Source organism: Arachis ipaensis, chromosome B5, assembly GCF_059453495.1.
Source record: "Arachis ipaensis isolate K30076 ecotype BB chromosome B5, ASM5945349v1, whole genome shotgun sequence".
Lineage (NCBI taxonomy): Eukaryota > Viridiplantae > Streptophyta > Magnoliopsida > Fabales > Fabaceae > Arachis > Arachis ipaensis.
In genome coordinates, this window is record NC_142440.1 from 103,075,230 (window position 1) to 103,086,320 (window position 11,091).

Genomic DNA, 11,091 nt, shown 5'->3' on the forward strand with positions numbered 1-11,091 from the left:
AAGCTTAGAGTGGATGTTCAGACCTTCAGACAGAAAGAAGGTGAATCCCTCTATGAAGCTTGGGAGAGATACAAAGGACTGACCAAAAAGTGTCCTTCTGACATGCTTTCAGAATGGACCATCCTGGATATATTCTAGGATAGTTTGTCTGAATTAGCTAAAATGTCATTAGATACTTCTGCAGGTGGATCCATTCACCTAAAGAAAATGCCTGCAGAAACTCAAGAACTCATTGACATGGTTGCTAATAACCAGTTCATGTACACTTCTGAGAGGAATCCTGTGAGTAATTGGACGCCTATGAACAAGGGAGTTCTTGAAATTGATACTCTGAATGCCATATTGGCTCAGAACAAATTATTGACCCAACAGGTCAATATGATTTCTCAAATTCTGAATGGAATGCAAGCTGCATCCAACAGTACTCAAGAGGCGCCTTCAGAAGAAGAGGCCTATGATCCTGAGAACCCTGCAATAGCAGAGGTAAATTATATGGGTGAACCTTATGGAAACACCTATAATCCATCATGGAGAAATCATCCAAATTTCTCATGGAAGGATCAACAAAAGCCTCAACAAGGCTTTAATAATGGTGGAAGAAATAGGTTTAACAATAGTAAACCTTTTCCATCATCCACTCAGCAACAGACAAAGAATTCTGAGCAGAATCCATCTAGCTTAGCAAATTTAGTCTCTGATCTATCTAAGGCCACTGTGAGTTTCATGAATGAAACAAGATCCTCCATTAGAAATTTGGAAGCACAAGTGGGCCAGCTGAGTAAAAGGATCACTGAAATCCCTCCTAGTACTCTCCCAAGCAATACAGAAGAAAATCCAAAAGGAGAGTGCAAGGCCATTGACATAATCACCATGGCCGAACCTGTAAGGGAGGTTGAGGACGTGAACCCCAGTGAAGAAGACCTCCTGGGACGTCCAGTGATCAATAAGGAGTTTCCCTCTGAGGAACCAAAGGAATCTGAGACTCATCTAGAGGCCATAGAGATTCCATTAAACCTCCTTATGCCCTTCATGAGCTCTGATGAGTATTCCTCTTCTGAAGAGAATGAGGATGTTACTGAAGAGTAAGCTGCCAAGTTTCTTGGTGCAATCATGAAGCTGAATGCAAAATTATTTGGTATTGAGACTTGGGAAGATGAACCTCCCTTGTTCACCAATGAACTAAGTGATCTGGATCAACTGACATTGCCTCAGAAGAAACATGATCCTGGAAAGTTTGTAATACCTTGTACCATAGGCAATATGATCTTTGAAAAGGCTCTGTGTGACCTTGGTTTAGGGATAAACCTCATGCCCCTCTCTGTAATAGAAAAACTGGGAATCTATGGGGTGCAAGCTACTAAAATATCATTAGAGATGGCAGACAATTCAAGAAAACAGGCTTATGGACAAGTAGAGGACGTGTTAGTAAAGGTTGAAGGCCTTTACATCCCTGCTGATTTCATAATCCTTGATACTGGGAAGGATGAGGATGAATCCATCATCCTTGGAAGACCTTTCTTAGCCACAGCAAGAGCTGTGATTGATGTTGACAGAGGTGAATTAGTCCTTCAATTGAATGAGGACTCCCTTGTGTTTACAACTCAAGGTTACCCTTCTGTAAACATGGAAAAGAGGCACAGTAAGCTTCTCTCAAAACAGAGTCAACCAGAGCCCCCACAGTCAAACTCTAAGTTTGGTGTTGGGAGGCCACAACCAAACTCTAAGTTTGGTGTTGAACTCCCATATCCAAACTCTAAGTTTGGTGTTGGAAAGTCTCAACAATGCTCTGAACATCTGTGAGGCTCCATGAGAGCCCACTATCAAGCTATTGACATTAAAGAAGCGCTTGTTGGGAGGCAACCCAATTTTTATTTATCTAATTTTATTTTTCTTGTTCTTTCATGTTTTATTAGGTTCATGATCATGTGGAGTCACAAAATAAATATAAAAATTGAAAATGGAATCAAAAAAACAGCAGAAGAAAAATCACACCCTGGAGGAAGACCTTACTGGCGTTTAAACGCCAGTAAGAAGCATCTGGCTGGCGTTCAACGCCAGAACAGAGCATGGTTCTGGCGCTGAACGCCCAAAATGGGCAGCATCTGGGCGTTTGAACGCCAGAATTGCACCCTGGAGAAGAGCTGGCGCTGAACGCCCAGAACAAGCATGGTTCTGGCGTTCAACGCCAGAAATGGGCAACAAATGGGCGTTCAACGCCTAGAACAAGCACCAATCTGGCGCTGAACGCCCAGAGTTGTGTGCAAGGGCATTTTGCATGCCTAATTTGATGCAAGGTTGTAAATCCTTGAACACCTCAGGATCTGTGGACCCTACAGGATCCCCACCTACCTCCACTCACTTCTTCTCACCCCTCTTTCACACAATCCCATAAACACTCTTCCCAAAACTCTTCACCAATCACCTCAATCTCTCTTCCCTAACACCACTTCACCACTCACATCCATCCACTCTTCCCCACAAACCTACCTCATAAACCCCACCTACCTTCAAAATTCAAAATCAATTTCCCACCCAAAACCCACCCTAATGGCCGAACCTTACCCCCCTTCCCTATATATAGCCCTCCATTCTTCCTCATTTTTACACAACACAACCCTCTCTTCTCTTCTTGGCCGAATACACCACTCCCTCTTCTCCTCCATATTTTCTTCTTCTTCTTCATCTATTCTTTCTTCTCTTGCTCGAGGGCGAGCAATATTTTAAGTTTGGTGTGGTAAAAGCATAAGCTTTTTGTTTTTCCATTACCATTGATGGCACCCAAGACCGGAGAATCCTCTAGAAAAGGAAAAGGGAAGACAAAAGCTTCCACCTCCGAGTCATGGGAGATGGAAAGATTCATCTCCAAAGCTCATCAAGACCACTTCTATGATGTTGTGGTCAAGAAGAAGGCGATCCCCGAGGTCCCTTTCAAGCTCAAGAAGAATGAGTATCCAGAAATCCGACATGAAATCCAAAGAAGAGGTTGGGAAGTTCTAACAAACCCCATCCAATAAGTCGGCATCCTAATGGTTCAAGAGTTCTATGCCAATGCATGGATCACTAGGAACCATGATCAAAGTAAGAACCCAAACCCAAAGAATTATACTACAATGGTTCGGGGGAAATACTTAGATTTTAGTCCGGAAAATGTGAGGTTGGCGTTTAACTTGCCTATGATGCAAGGAGATGCACGCCCCTACACTAGAAGGGTCAACTTTAATCAAAGGTTGGACCAAGTCCTCATGGACATATGTGTGGAAGGAGCTCAATGGAAGATTGACTCCAAAGGCAAGCCGGTTCAATTAAGAAGATTGGACCTCAAGCCTGTGGCTAGAGGATGGTTAGAGTTCATCCAACGCTCCATCATCCCCACTAGCAACCGATCTGAAGTTACTGTGGATCGGGCCATCATGATCCATAGCATCATGATTGGAGAAGAAGTAGAAGTTCATGAAGTCATCTCCCTTGAACTCTACAAAATAGCCGAAAAGCCCTCTCCTGGGGCAAGGCTAGCTTTTCCTCATCTTATTTGCCATCTATGTTACTCAGCTGGAGCTTTCATAGAAGGAGACATTCCCATTGAGGAAGAGAAGCCCATCACTAAGAAAAGGATGGAGCAAGCAAGAGAGCCCATTCATGGATCTCAAGAGACGCGTGAAGCTCATCACCATGAGATCCCGGAGATGCCTCAAATGTATTTTCCTCCACAAAACTATTGGGACCAAATCAACACCTCCCTAGGAGAATTAAGTTCTAACATGGGACAATTAAGGGTGGAACATCAAGAGCACTCCATCATCCTTCATGAAATAAGAGAAGATCAAAAAGCAATGAGGGAGGAGCAACAAAGACAAGGAAGAGACATAGAAGAGCTCAAGGACATCATTGGTTCCTCAAGAAGGAAACGCCACCATCACTAAGGTGGACTCATTCCTTGTTCTTAAATTCTCTGCTTTTTCGTTTTCTCTATGTTAAGTGCTTATCCATGTTTGTGTCTTCATTACATGATCATTAGTATTTAGTAACTTTGTCTTAAAGTTATGAATGTCCTATGAATCTATCACCTCTCTTAAATGAAAACTGTTTTAATTCAAAAGAACAAGAAGTACATGAGTTTCGAATTTGTCCTTGAACTTAGTTTAATTATATTGATGTGGTGACAATGCTTCTTGTTTTCTGAATGAATGCTTGAACAGTGCATATGTCTTTTGAAGTTGTTGTTTAAGAATGTTAAATATGTTGGCTCTTGAAAGAATGATGATAAGGAGACATGTTATTTGATAATCTGAAAAATCATAAAAATGATTCTTGAAGCAAGAAAAAGTAGCAAAGAACAAAGCTTGCAGAAAAAAAATAGTGAAAAAATAGAAAGAAAAAAAAAGAGAAAAAGCAAGCAGAAAAAGCCAAAAGCTCTTAAAACCAAGAGGCAAGAGCAAAAAGCCAATAACCCTTAAAACCAAAAGGCAAGGGTAAATAAAAAGGATCCCAAGGCTTTGAGCATCAGTGGATAGGAGGGCCTAAAGGAATAAAATCCTGGCCTAAGCGGCTAAACCAAGCTGTCCCTAACCATGTGCTTGTGGCGTGAAGGTGTCAAGTGAAAACTTGAGACTGAGCGGTTAAAGTCAAGGTTCAAAGCAAAAAAAGAGTGTGCTTAAGAACCCTGGACACCTCTAATTGGGGACTTTAGCAAAGCTGAGTCACAATCTGAAAAGGTTCACCCAATTATGTGTCTGTGGCATTTATGTATCCGGTGGTAATACTGGAAAACAAAGTGCTTAGGGCCACGGCAAAGACTCATAAAATAGCTGTGTTCAAGAATCATCATACTAAACTAGGAGAATCAATAACACTATCTGAACTCTGAGTTCCTATAGATGCCAATCATTCTGAACTTCAATGGATAAAGTGAGATGCCAAAACTATTCAAGAGGCAAAAAGCTACAAGTCCCGCTCATCTGATTGGAGCTATGTTTCATTGATAGTTTGGAATTTATAGTATATTCTCTTCTTTTTATCCTATTTGATTTTCAGTTACTTGGGGACAAGCAACAATATAAGTTTGGTGTTGTGATGAGCGGATAATTTATACGCTTTTTGGCATTGTTTTTAGTATGTTTTTAGTAGAATCTAGTTACTTTTAGGGATGTTTTCATTAGTTTTTATGTTAAATTCACATTTCTGGACTTTACTATGAGTTTGTGTATTTTTCTGTGATTTCAGGTATTTTCTGGCTGAAATTGAGGGACTTGAGCAAAAATCAGATTCAGAGGTTGAAGAAGGACTGCTGATGCTTTTGGATTCTGACCTCCCTGCGCTCAAAATGGATTTTCTGGAGCTACAGAACTCAAAATGGCGCTCTTCCAATTGCGTTGGAAAGTAGACATCCAGGGCTTTCCAGAAATATATAATAGTCCATACTTTGGCCGAGTTTAGATGACGTAAAAGGGCGTTTAACGCCAGTTCTATGCTGCTGTCTGGAGTTAAACGCCAGAAACACGTCACAAGCCAGAGTTGAACGCCAGAAATACGTTACAAACTGGCGTTCAACTCCAAGATTGACCTCTACACGTGTAACATTCAAGCTCAGTCCAAGCACACACCAAGTGGGCCCCGGAAGTGGATTTATGCATCAATTACTTACTTCTGTAAACCCTAGTAACTAGTTTATTATAAATAGGACTTTTTACTATTGTATTAGACATCTTTTGATCATCTTTTGATCATCTTTTGATCTTTTGATCATTTTTAGATCTCTAGACCTCCATGGGAGGCTGGCCACTCGGCCATGCTTACCCTATGTTCACTTATGTATTTTTCATACGGTAGAGTTTCTGCACTCCATAGATTAAGGTGTGGAGCTCTGTTGTTCCTCAAAGATTAATGGAAAGTACTACTATTTTTCTTTGAGGAACAGCAGAGGTCCACACCTTAATCTATGGTGTGTAGAAACTCTACCGTTGAAAATACATAAGTGATAAAGTCCAGGCATGGCCGAATGGCCAGCCCCCAAACGTGATCAATATGATCTAAAGATGAACTAGACGTCCCAAGATGTCTAATACAATAGTAAAAAGTCCTATTTATACTAAACTAGTTACTAGGGTTTACAGAAGTAAGTAATTGATGCATAAATCCACTTCCGGGGCCAACTTGGTGTGTGCTTGGGCTGAGCTTGAATGTTACACGTGCAGAGGCTCTTTCTGGAGTTGAACGCCAGGTTGTAACGTGTTTCTGGCATTCAACTCTGGTTCGTGACGTGTTTCTGGCGTTTAACTCCAGACTGCAGCGTAGATCTGGCATTCAACGCCCTTTTTGTGTCATCTAAACTCGGCCAAAGTATGGACTATTATATATTGCTGGAAAGCCCTGGATGTCTACTTTCCAACTCAATTGGAAGCGCACCATTTTGAGTTCTGTAGCTCCAGAAAATTCATTTTGAGTGCAGGGAGGTCAGAATCCAACAGCATCAGTAGTCCTTCTTCAACCTCTGAATCTGATTTTTGCTCAAGTCCCTCAATTTCAGCCAGAAAATACCTAAAATCATAGAAAAACACAAAAACTCATAGTAAAGTCCAAAAATGTGAATTTAACATAAAAACTAATAAAAACATCCCTAAAAGTAACAAGATCCTACTAAAAACATACTAAAAATAATGCCAAAAAGCGTATAAATTATCCGCTCATCACAATACCAAACTTAAATTGTTGCTTGTCCCCAAGCAACTAAGAATCAAATAGGATAAAAAGAAGAGAATATACTATAAATTCCAAACTATCAATGAAACATAGCTCCAATCAGATGAGCGGGACTTGTAGCTTTTTGCCTCTTGAATAGTTTTGGCATCTCACTTTATCCATTGAGGTTTAGAATGATTGGCATCTATAGGAACTCAGAGTTCAGATAGTGTTATTGATTCTCCTAGTTTAGTATGTTGATTCTTGAACACAGCTACTTTATGAGTCTTGGCCGTGGCCCTAAGCACTTTGTTTTCCAGTATTACCAACGGATACATAAATGCCACAGACACATAACTGGGTGAACCTTTTCAGATTATGACTCAGCTTTGCTAAAGTCCCCAATTAGAGGTGTCCAGGGTTCTTAAGCACACTCTTCTTTTGCTTTGGACCTTGACTTTAACCGCTCAGTCTCAAGTTTTCACTTGACACCTTCACACCACAAGCACATGGTTAGGGACAGCTTGGTTTAGCCGCTTAGGCCAGGATTTTATTCCTTTAGGCCCTCCTATCCACTGATGCTCAAAGCCTTGGGATCCTTTTTACTTACCCTTGCCTTTTGGTTTTAAGGGTTATTGGCTTTTTGCTCTTGCCTTTTGGTTTTAAGAGCTTTTGGCTTTTTCTGCTTGCTTTTTCTTTTTCTTTCTATTTTTTTTTCGCCATCTTTTTTTTTCTGCAAGCTTTGTATTCACTACTTTTTCTTGCTTCAAGAATCATTTTTATGATTTTTCAGATTATCAAATAACATGTCTCTTTGTCGTCATTCTTTCAAGAGCCAACATATTTAACATTCATAAACAACAACTTCAAAAGACATATGCACTGTTCAAGCATTCATTCAGAAAACAAAAATTATTGTCACCACATCAATATAATTAAACTAAGTTCAAGGATAAATTCGAAACTCATGTACTTCTTGTTCTTTCGTAATTAAAACATTTTTCATTTAAGAGAGGTGATGGATTCATATTCACTACTTTAAGGCATAGACACTTAGACACTAATGATCATGTAATAAAGACACAAACATAGATAAACATTTAACATAAGAAAATGAAAAACAGAAAATTTAAGAATAAAGAATGAGTCCACCTTAGTGATGATAGCGTTTCCTTCTTGAGGAACCAATGATGTCCTTGAGCTCTTCTATGTCTCTTCCTTGTCTTTGTTGCTCCTCTCTCATTGCTCTTTGATCTTCTCTAATTTCATGGAGGATGATGGAGTGCCCTTGATGTTCCACCCTTTGTTGTCCCCAATAATTGTGTGGAGGAAAATGTATCGCCTGAGGTATCTCAAGGATCTCTTGATTTGCAGTCAAATGTTCTACCACTGAGCTATAGACCCTTGATGGAAGCTTTTGTCTTCCCTTTTCCTCTTTCTAGAGGTTTCTCTGGCCTTAGGTGCCATCAATGGTTATGGAAAAACAAAAAAAAACAATGCTTTTACCACACCAAACTTAGAATGTTGCTCGCCCTCGAGCAAAAGAAGAAAGAATAGAAGAAGAAGAAGAAGAAGATATGGAGGAGATGGAGGGATATGTGTATGGTTTGGCCACTGGGGGTTTAAGGTGGTTATGGTGTGTGAAAAGGAAGGAGTGATGGTTTGAATTTGAGTGGGTGGGTGTAGGTGGGTGTATGATGGTTTTGGAGGGGGATTAGAGGTGATTGGTGAATGGATCTTGGAAAAGGGTGATATAGGATTATGAGGAGGTAAGGTGAGTGGAGGTGTGTGGGGATCCTGTGGTGTCCACAGATCCTGAGGTGTCATGGAATTGCATCCCTGCACCAATTAGGCATGTAAAATGCCTTTGCATGCAATTCTGGCGTTTAAACGCCGAATTGGTGCTTGTTCTGGGCGTTCAACGCCCAGATGCAACATGTTTCTGGCGTTGAACGCCAGTTCTATGCTTGTTTCTGGCGTTTAGAGCCAACTTTCCTCAGTGTGCATTCCTGGCATCTGAACGCCAGGATGCTGCTTGTTTTGGGCATTCAACGCCAGATCCATGCTCTGTTCTGGCGTTGAACGCCAGCCAAATGCTCCTTACTGGCGTTTAAACGCCAGTAAGTCCTTCCTCCAGGGTGTGATTTTTCTTCTGCTGTTTTTGATTCTGTTTTTGATTTTTCTATTTTTTTTGTGACTCCACAAGATCATGAACCTAATAAAACATGAAAGAACAATAAAAATAAAAATAAAATTAGATAAATAAAAATTGGGTTACCTCCCAACAAGCGCTTCTTTAATGTCAGTAGCTTGACAGTGGGCTCTTATGGAGCCTCACAGATGTTCAGAGCATTGTTGAGACTCTCCAACACCAAACTTAGAGTTTGGATATGGGAGCTCAACACCAAACTTAGAGTTTGGTTGTGGCCTCCCAACACCAAACTTAGAGTTTGACTGTGGGAGCTCTGGTTGACTCTGTTTTGAGAGAAGCTTACTGTGCCTCTTTTCCATGTTTACAGAAGGATAACCTTGAGTTGTAAACACAAGGGAGTCCCCATTCAATTGAAGGACTAATTCACCTCTGTTAACATCTATCACAGCTCTTGCTGTGGCTAGGAAGGGTCTTCCAAGGATGATGGATTCATCCTCATCCTTCCTAGTATCTAGGATTATGAAATCAGCAGGGACGTAAAGGCCTTCAACCTTTACTAACATGTCCTCTACTTGTCCATAAGCCTGTTTTCTGGAATTGTCTGCCATCTCTAATGAGATTCTAGTAGCTTGCACCTCAAAGATTCCCAGTTTCTCCATTACAGAGAGTGGCATGAGGTTTATTCCTGACCCAAGGTCACATAGAGCCTTCTCAAAAGTCATGGTGCCTATGGTACAAGGTATTAGGAACTTTCCAGGATCCTATTTCTTCTGAGGCAATCTCAGTTGATCCAATGCATTTAGTTCATTGGTGAACAGGGGAGGTTCATCTCCCCAAGTCTCATTACCAAATAAATTGGCATTCAACTTCATGATTGCACCAAGGAACTTGGCAACTTGCTCTTCAGTAACATCTTCATTCTCTTCAGAAGAAGAGTACTCTTCAGAGCTCATAAATGGCATAAGGAGGTTCAATAGAATCTCTATGGTCTCTAGATGAGTCTCAGATTCCTTTGGTTCCTCAGAGGGGAACTCCTTATTGATCACTGGACATCCCAGGAGGTCTTCCTCACTGGGATTCACGTCCTCAACCTCCCTTACAGGTTCGGCCACGGTAATTAATTCAATGGCCTTGCACTCTCCTTTTGGATTCTCTTCTATATTGCTTGGGAGAGTACTAGGAGGGGTTTCAGTGATTCTTTTACTCAGCTGGCCCACTTGTGCTTCCAAATTTCTAATGGAGGACCTTGTTTCATTCATGAAACTCACAGTGGCCTTAGATAGATCAGAGACTAAGTTTCCTAAATTAGAGGTATTTTGTTCAGAGTTCTCTGTCTGTTGCTGAGTGGATGATGGAAAAGGCTTGCTATTGCTAAACCTGTTTCTTCCACCATTATTAAAGCCTTGTTGAGGCTTTTGTTGATCCTTCCATGAGAGATTTGGGTGATTTCTCCATGAGGGATTATAGGTGTTTCCATATGGTTCACCCATGTAATTCACCTCTGCTATTGCAGGGTTCTCAGGATCATAAGCTTCTTCTTCAGAAGATGCCTCTTGAGTACTGTTGGATGCAGCTTGCATTCCATTCAGACTCTGAGAAATCATATTGACTTGCTGAGTCAATATTTTGTTCTGAGCCAATATGGCATTCAGAGTATCAATTTCAAGAACTCCCTTCTTCTGAGGCGTCCCATTACTCACAGGATTCCTCTCAGAAGTGTACATAAACTGGTTGTTAGCAACCATGTCAATGAGTTCTTGAGCTTCTGCAGGCATTTTCTTTAGGTGAATGGATCCACCTGCAGAAGTATCCAATGACATCTTAGCTAATTCAGATAGACTATCATAGAATATATCCAGGATGGTCCATTCTGAAAGCATGTCAGAAGGACACTTTTTGGTCAGTTGCTTGTATCTCTCCCAAGCTTCATAGAGGGATTCACCTTCCTTCTATCTGAAGGTTTGAACATCCACTCTAAGCTTACTCAGCTTTTGAGGAGGAAAGAACTTGGCTAAGAAAGCCGTGATCAGCTTATCCCAAGAGTTTAGGCTATCTTTGGGTTGAAAGTCCAACCACACTCTAGCTCTGTCTCTTACAGCAAACGGGAAAAGCATGAGCCTGTAGACTTCAGGATCTACTCCATTAGTCTTAACAGTATCACAGATCTGCAAGAATTCAGTTAAGAACTGAAAAAGATCTTCAGATGGAAGTCCATGAAACTTGCATTTTTGTTGCATCAGAGAAACTAATTGAGGTTTCAGCTC

The 11,091-nt window shown here is 40.9% G+C and overlaps 2 non-coding genes across 2 annotated transcripts; one reads left to right on the forward strand and one right to left on the reverse strand.

Moving 5' to 3' along the window:
* On the reverse strand, window positions 1–108 carry LOC148565204 (small nucleolar RNA R71). Its single transcript, XR_015885451.1, has one exon. It is a non-coding gene; the product is annotated as a small nucleolar RNA R71 (small nucleolar RNA).
* A 10,593-nt stretch (window positions 109–10,701) lies between these two features.
* On the forward strand, window positions 10,702–10,809 carry LOC148565205 (small nucleolar RNA R71). Its single transcript, XR_015884958.1, has one exon. It is a non-coding gene; the product is annotated as a small nucleolar RNA R71 (small nucleolar RNA).
* The last annotated feature ends 282 nt before the right edge of the window (window positions 10,810–11,091 follow it).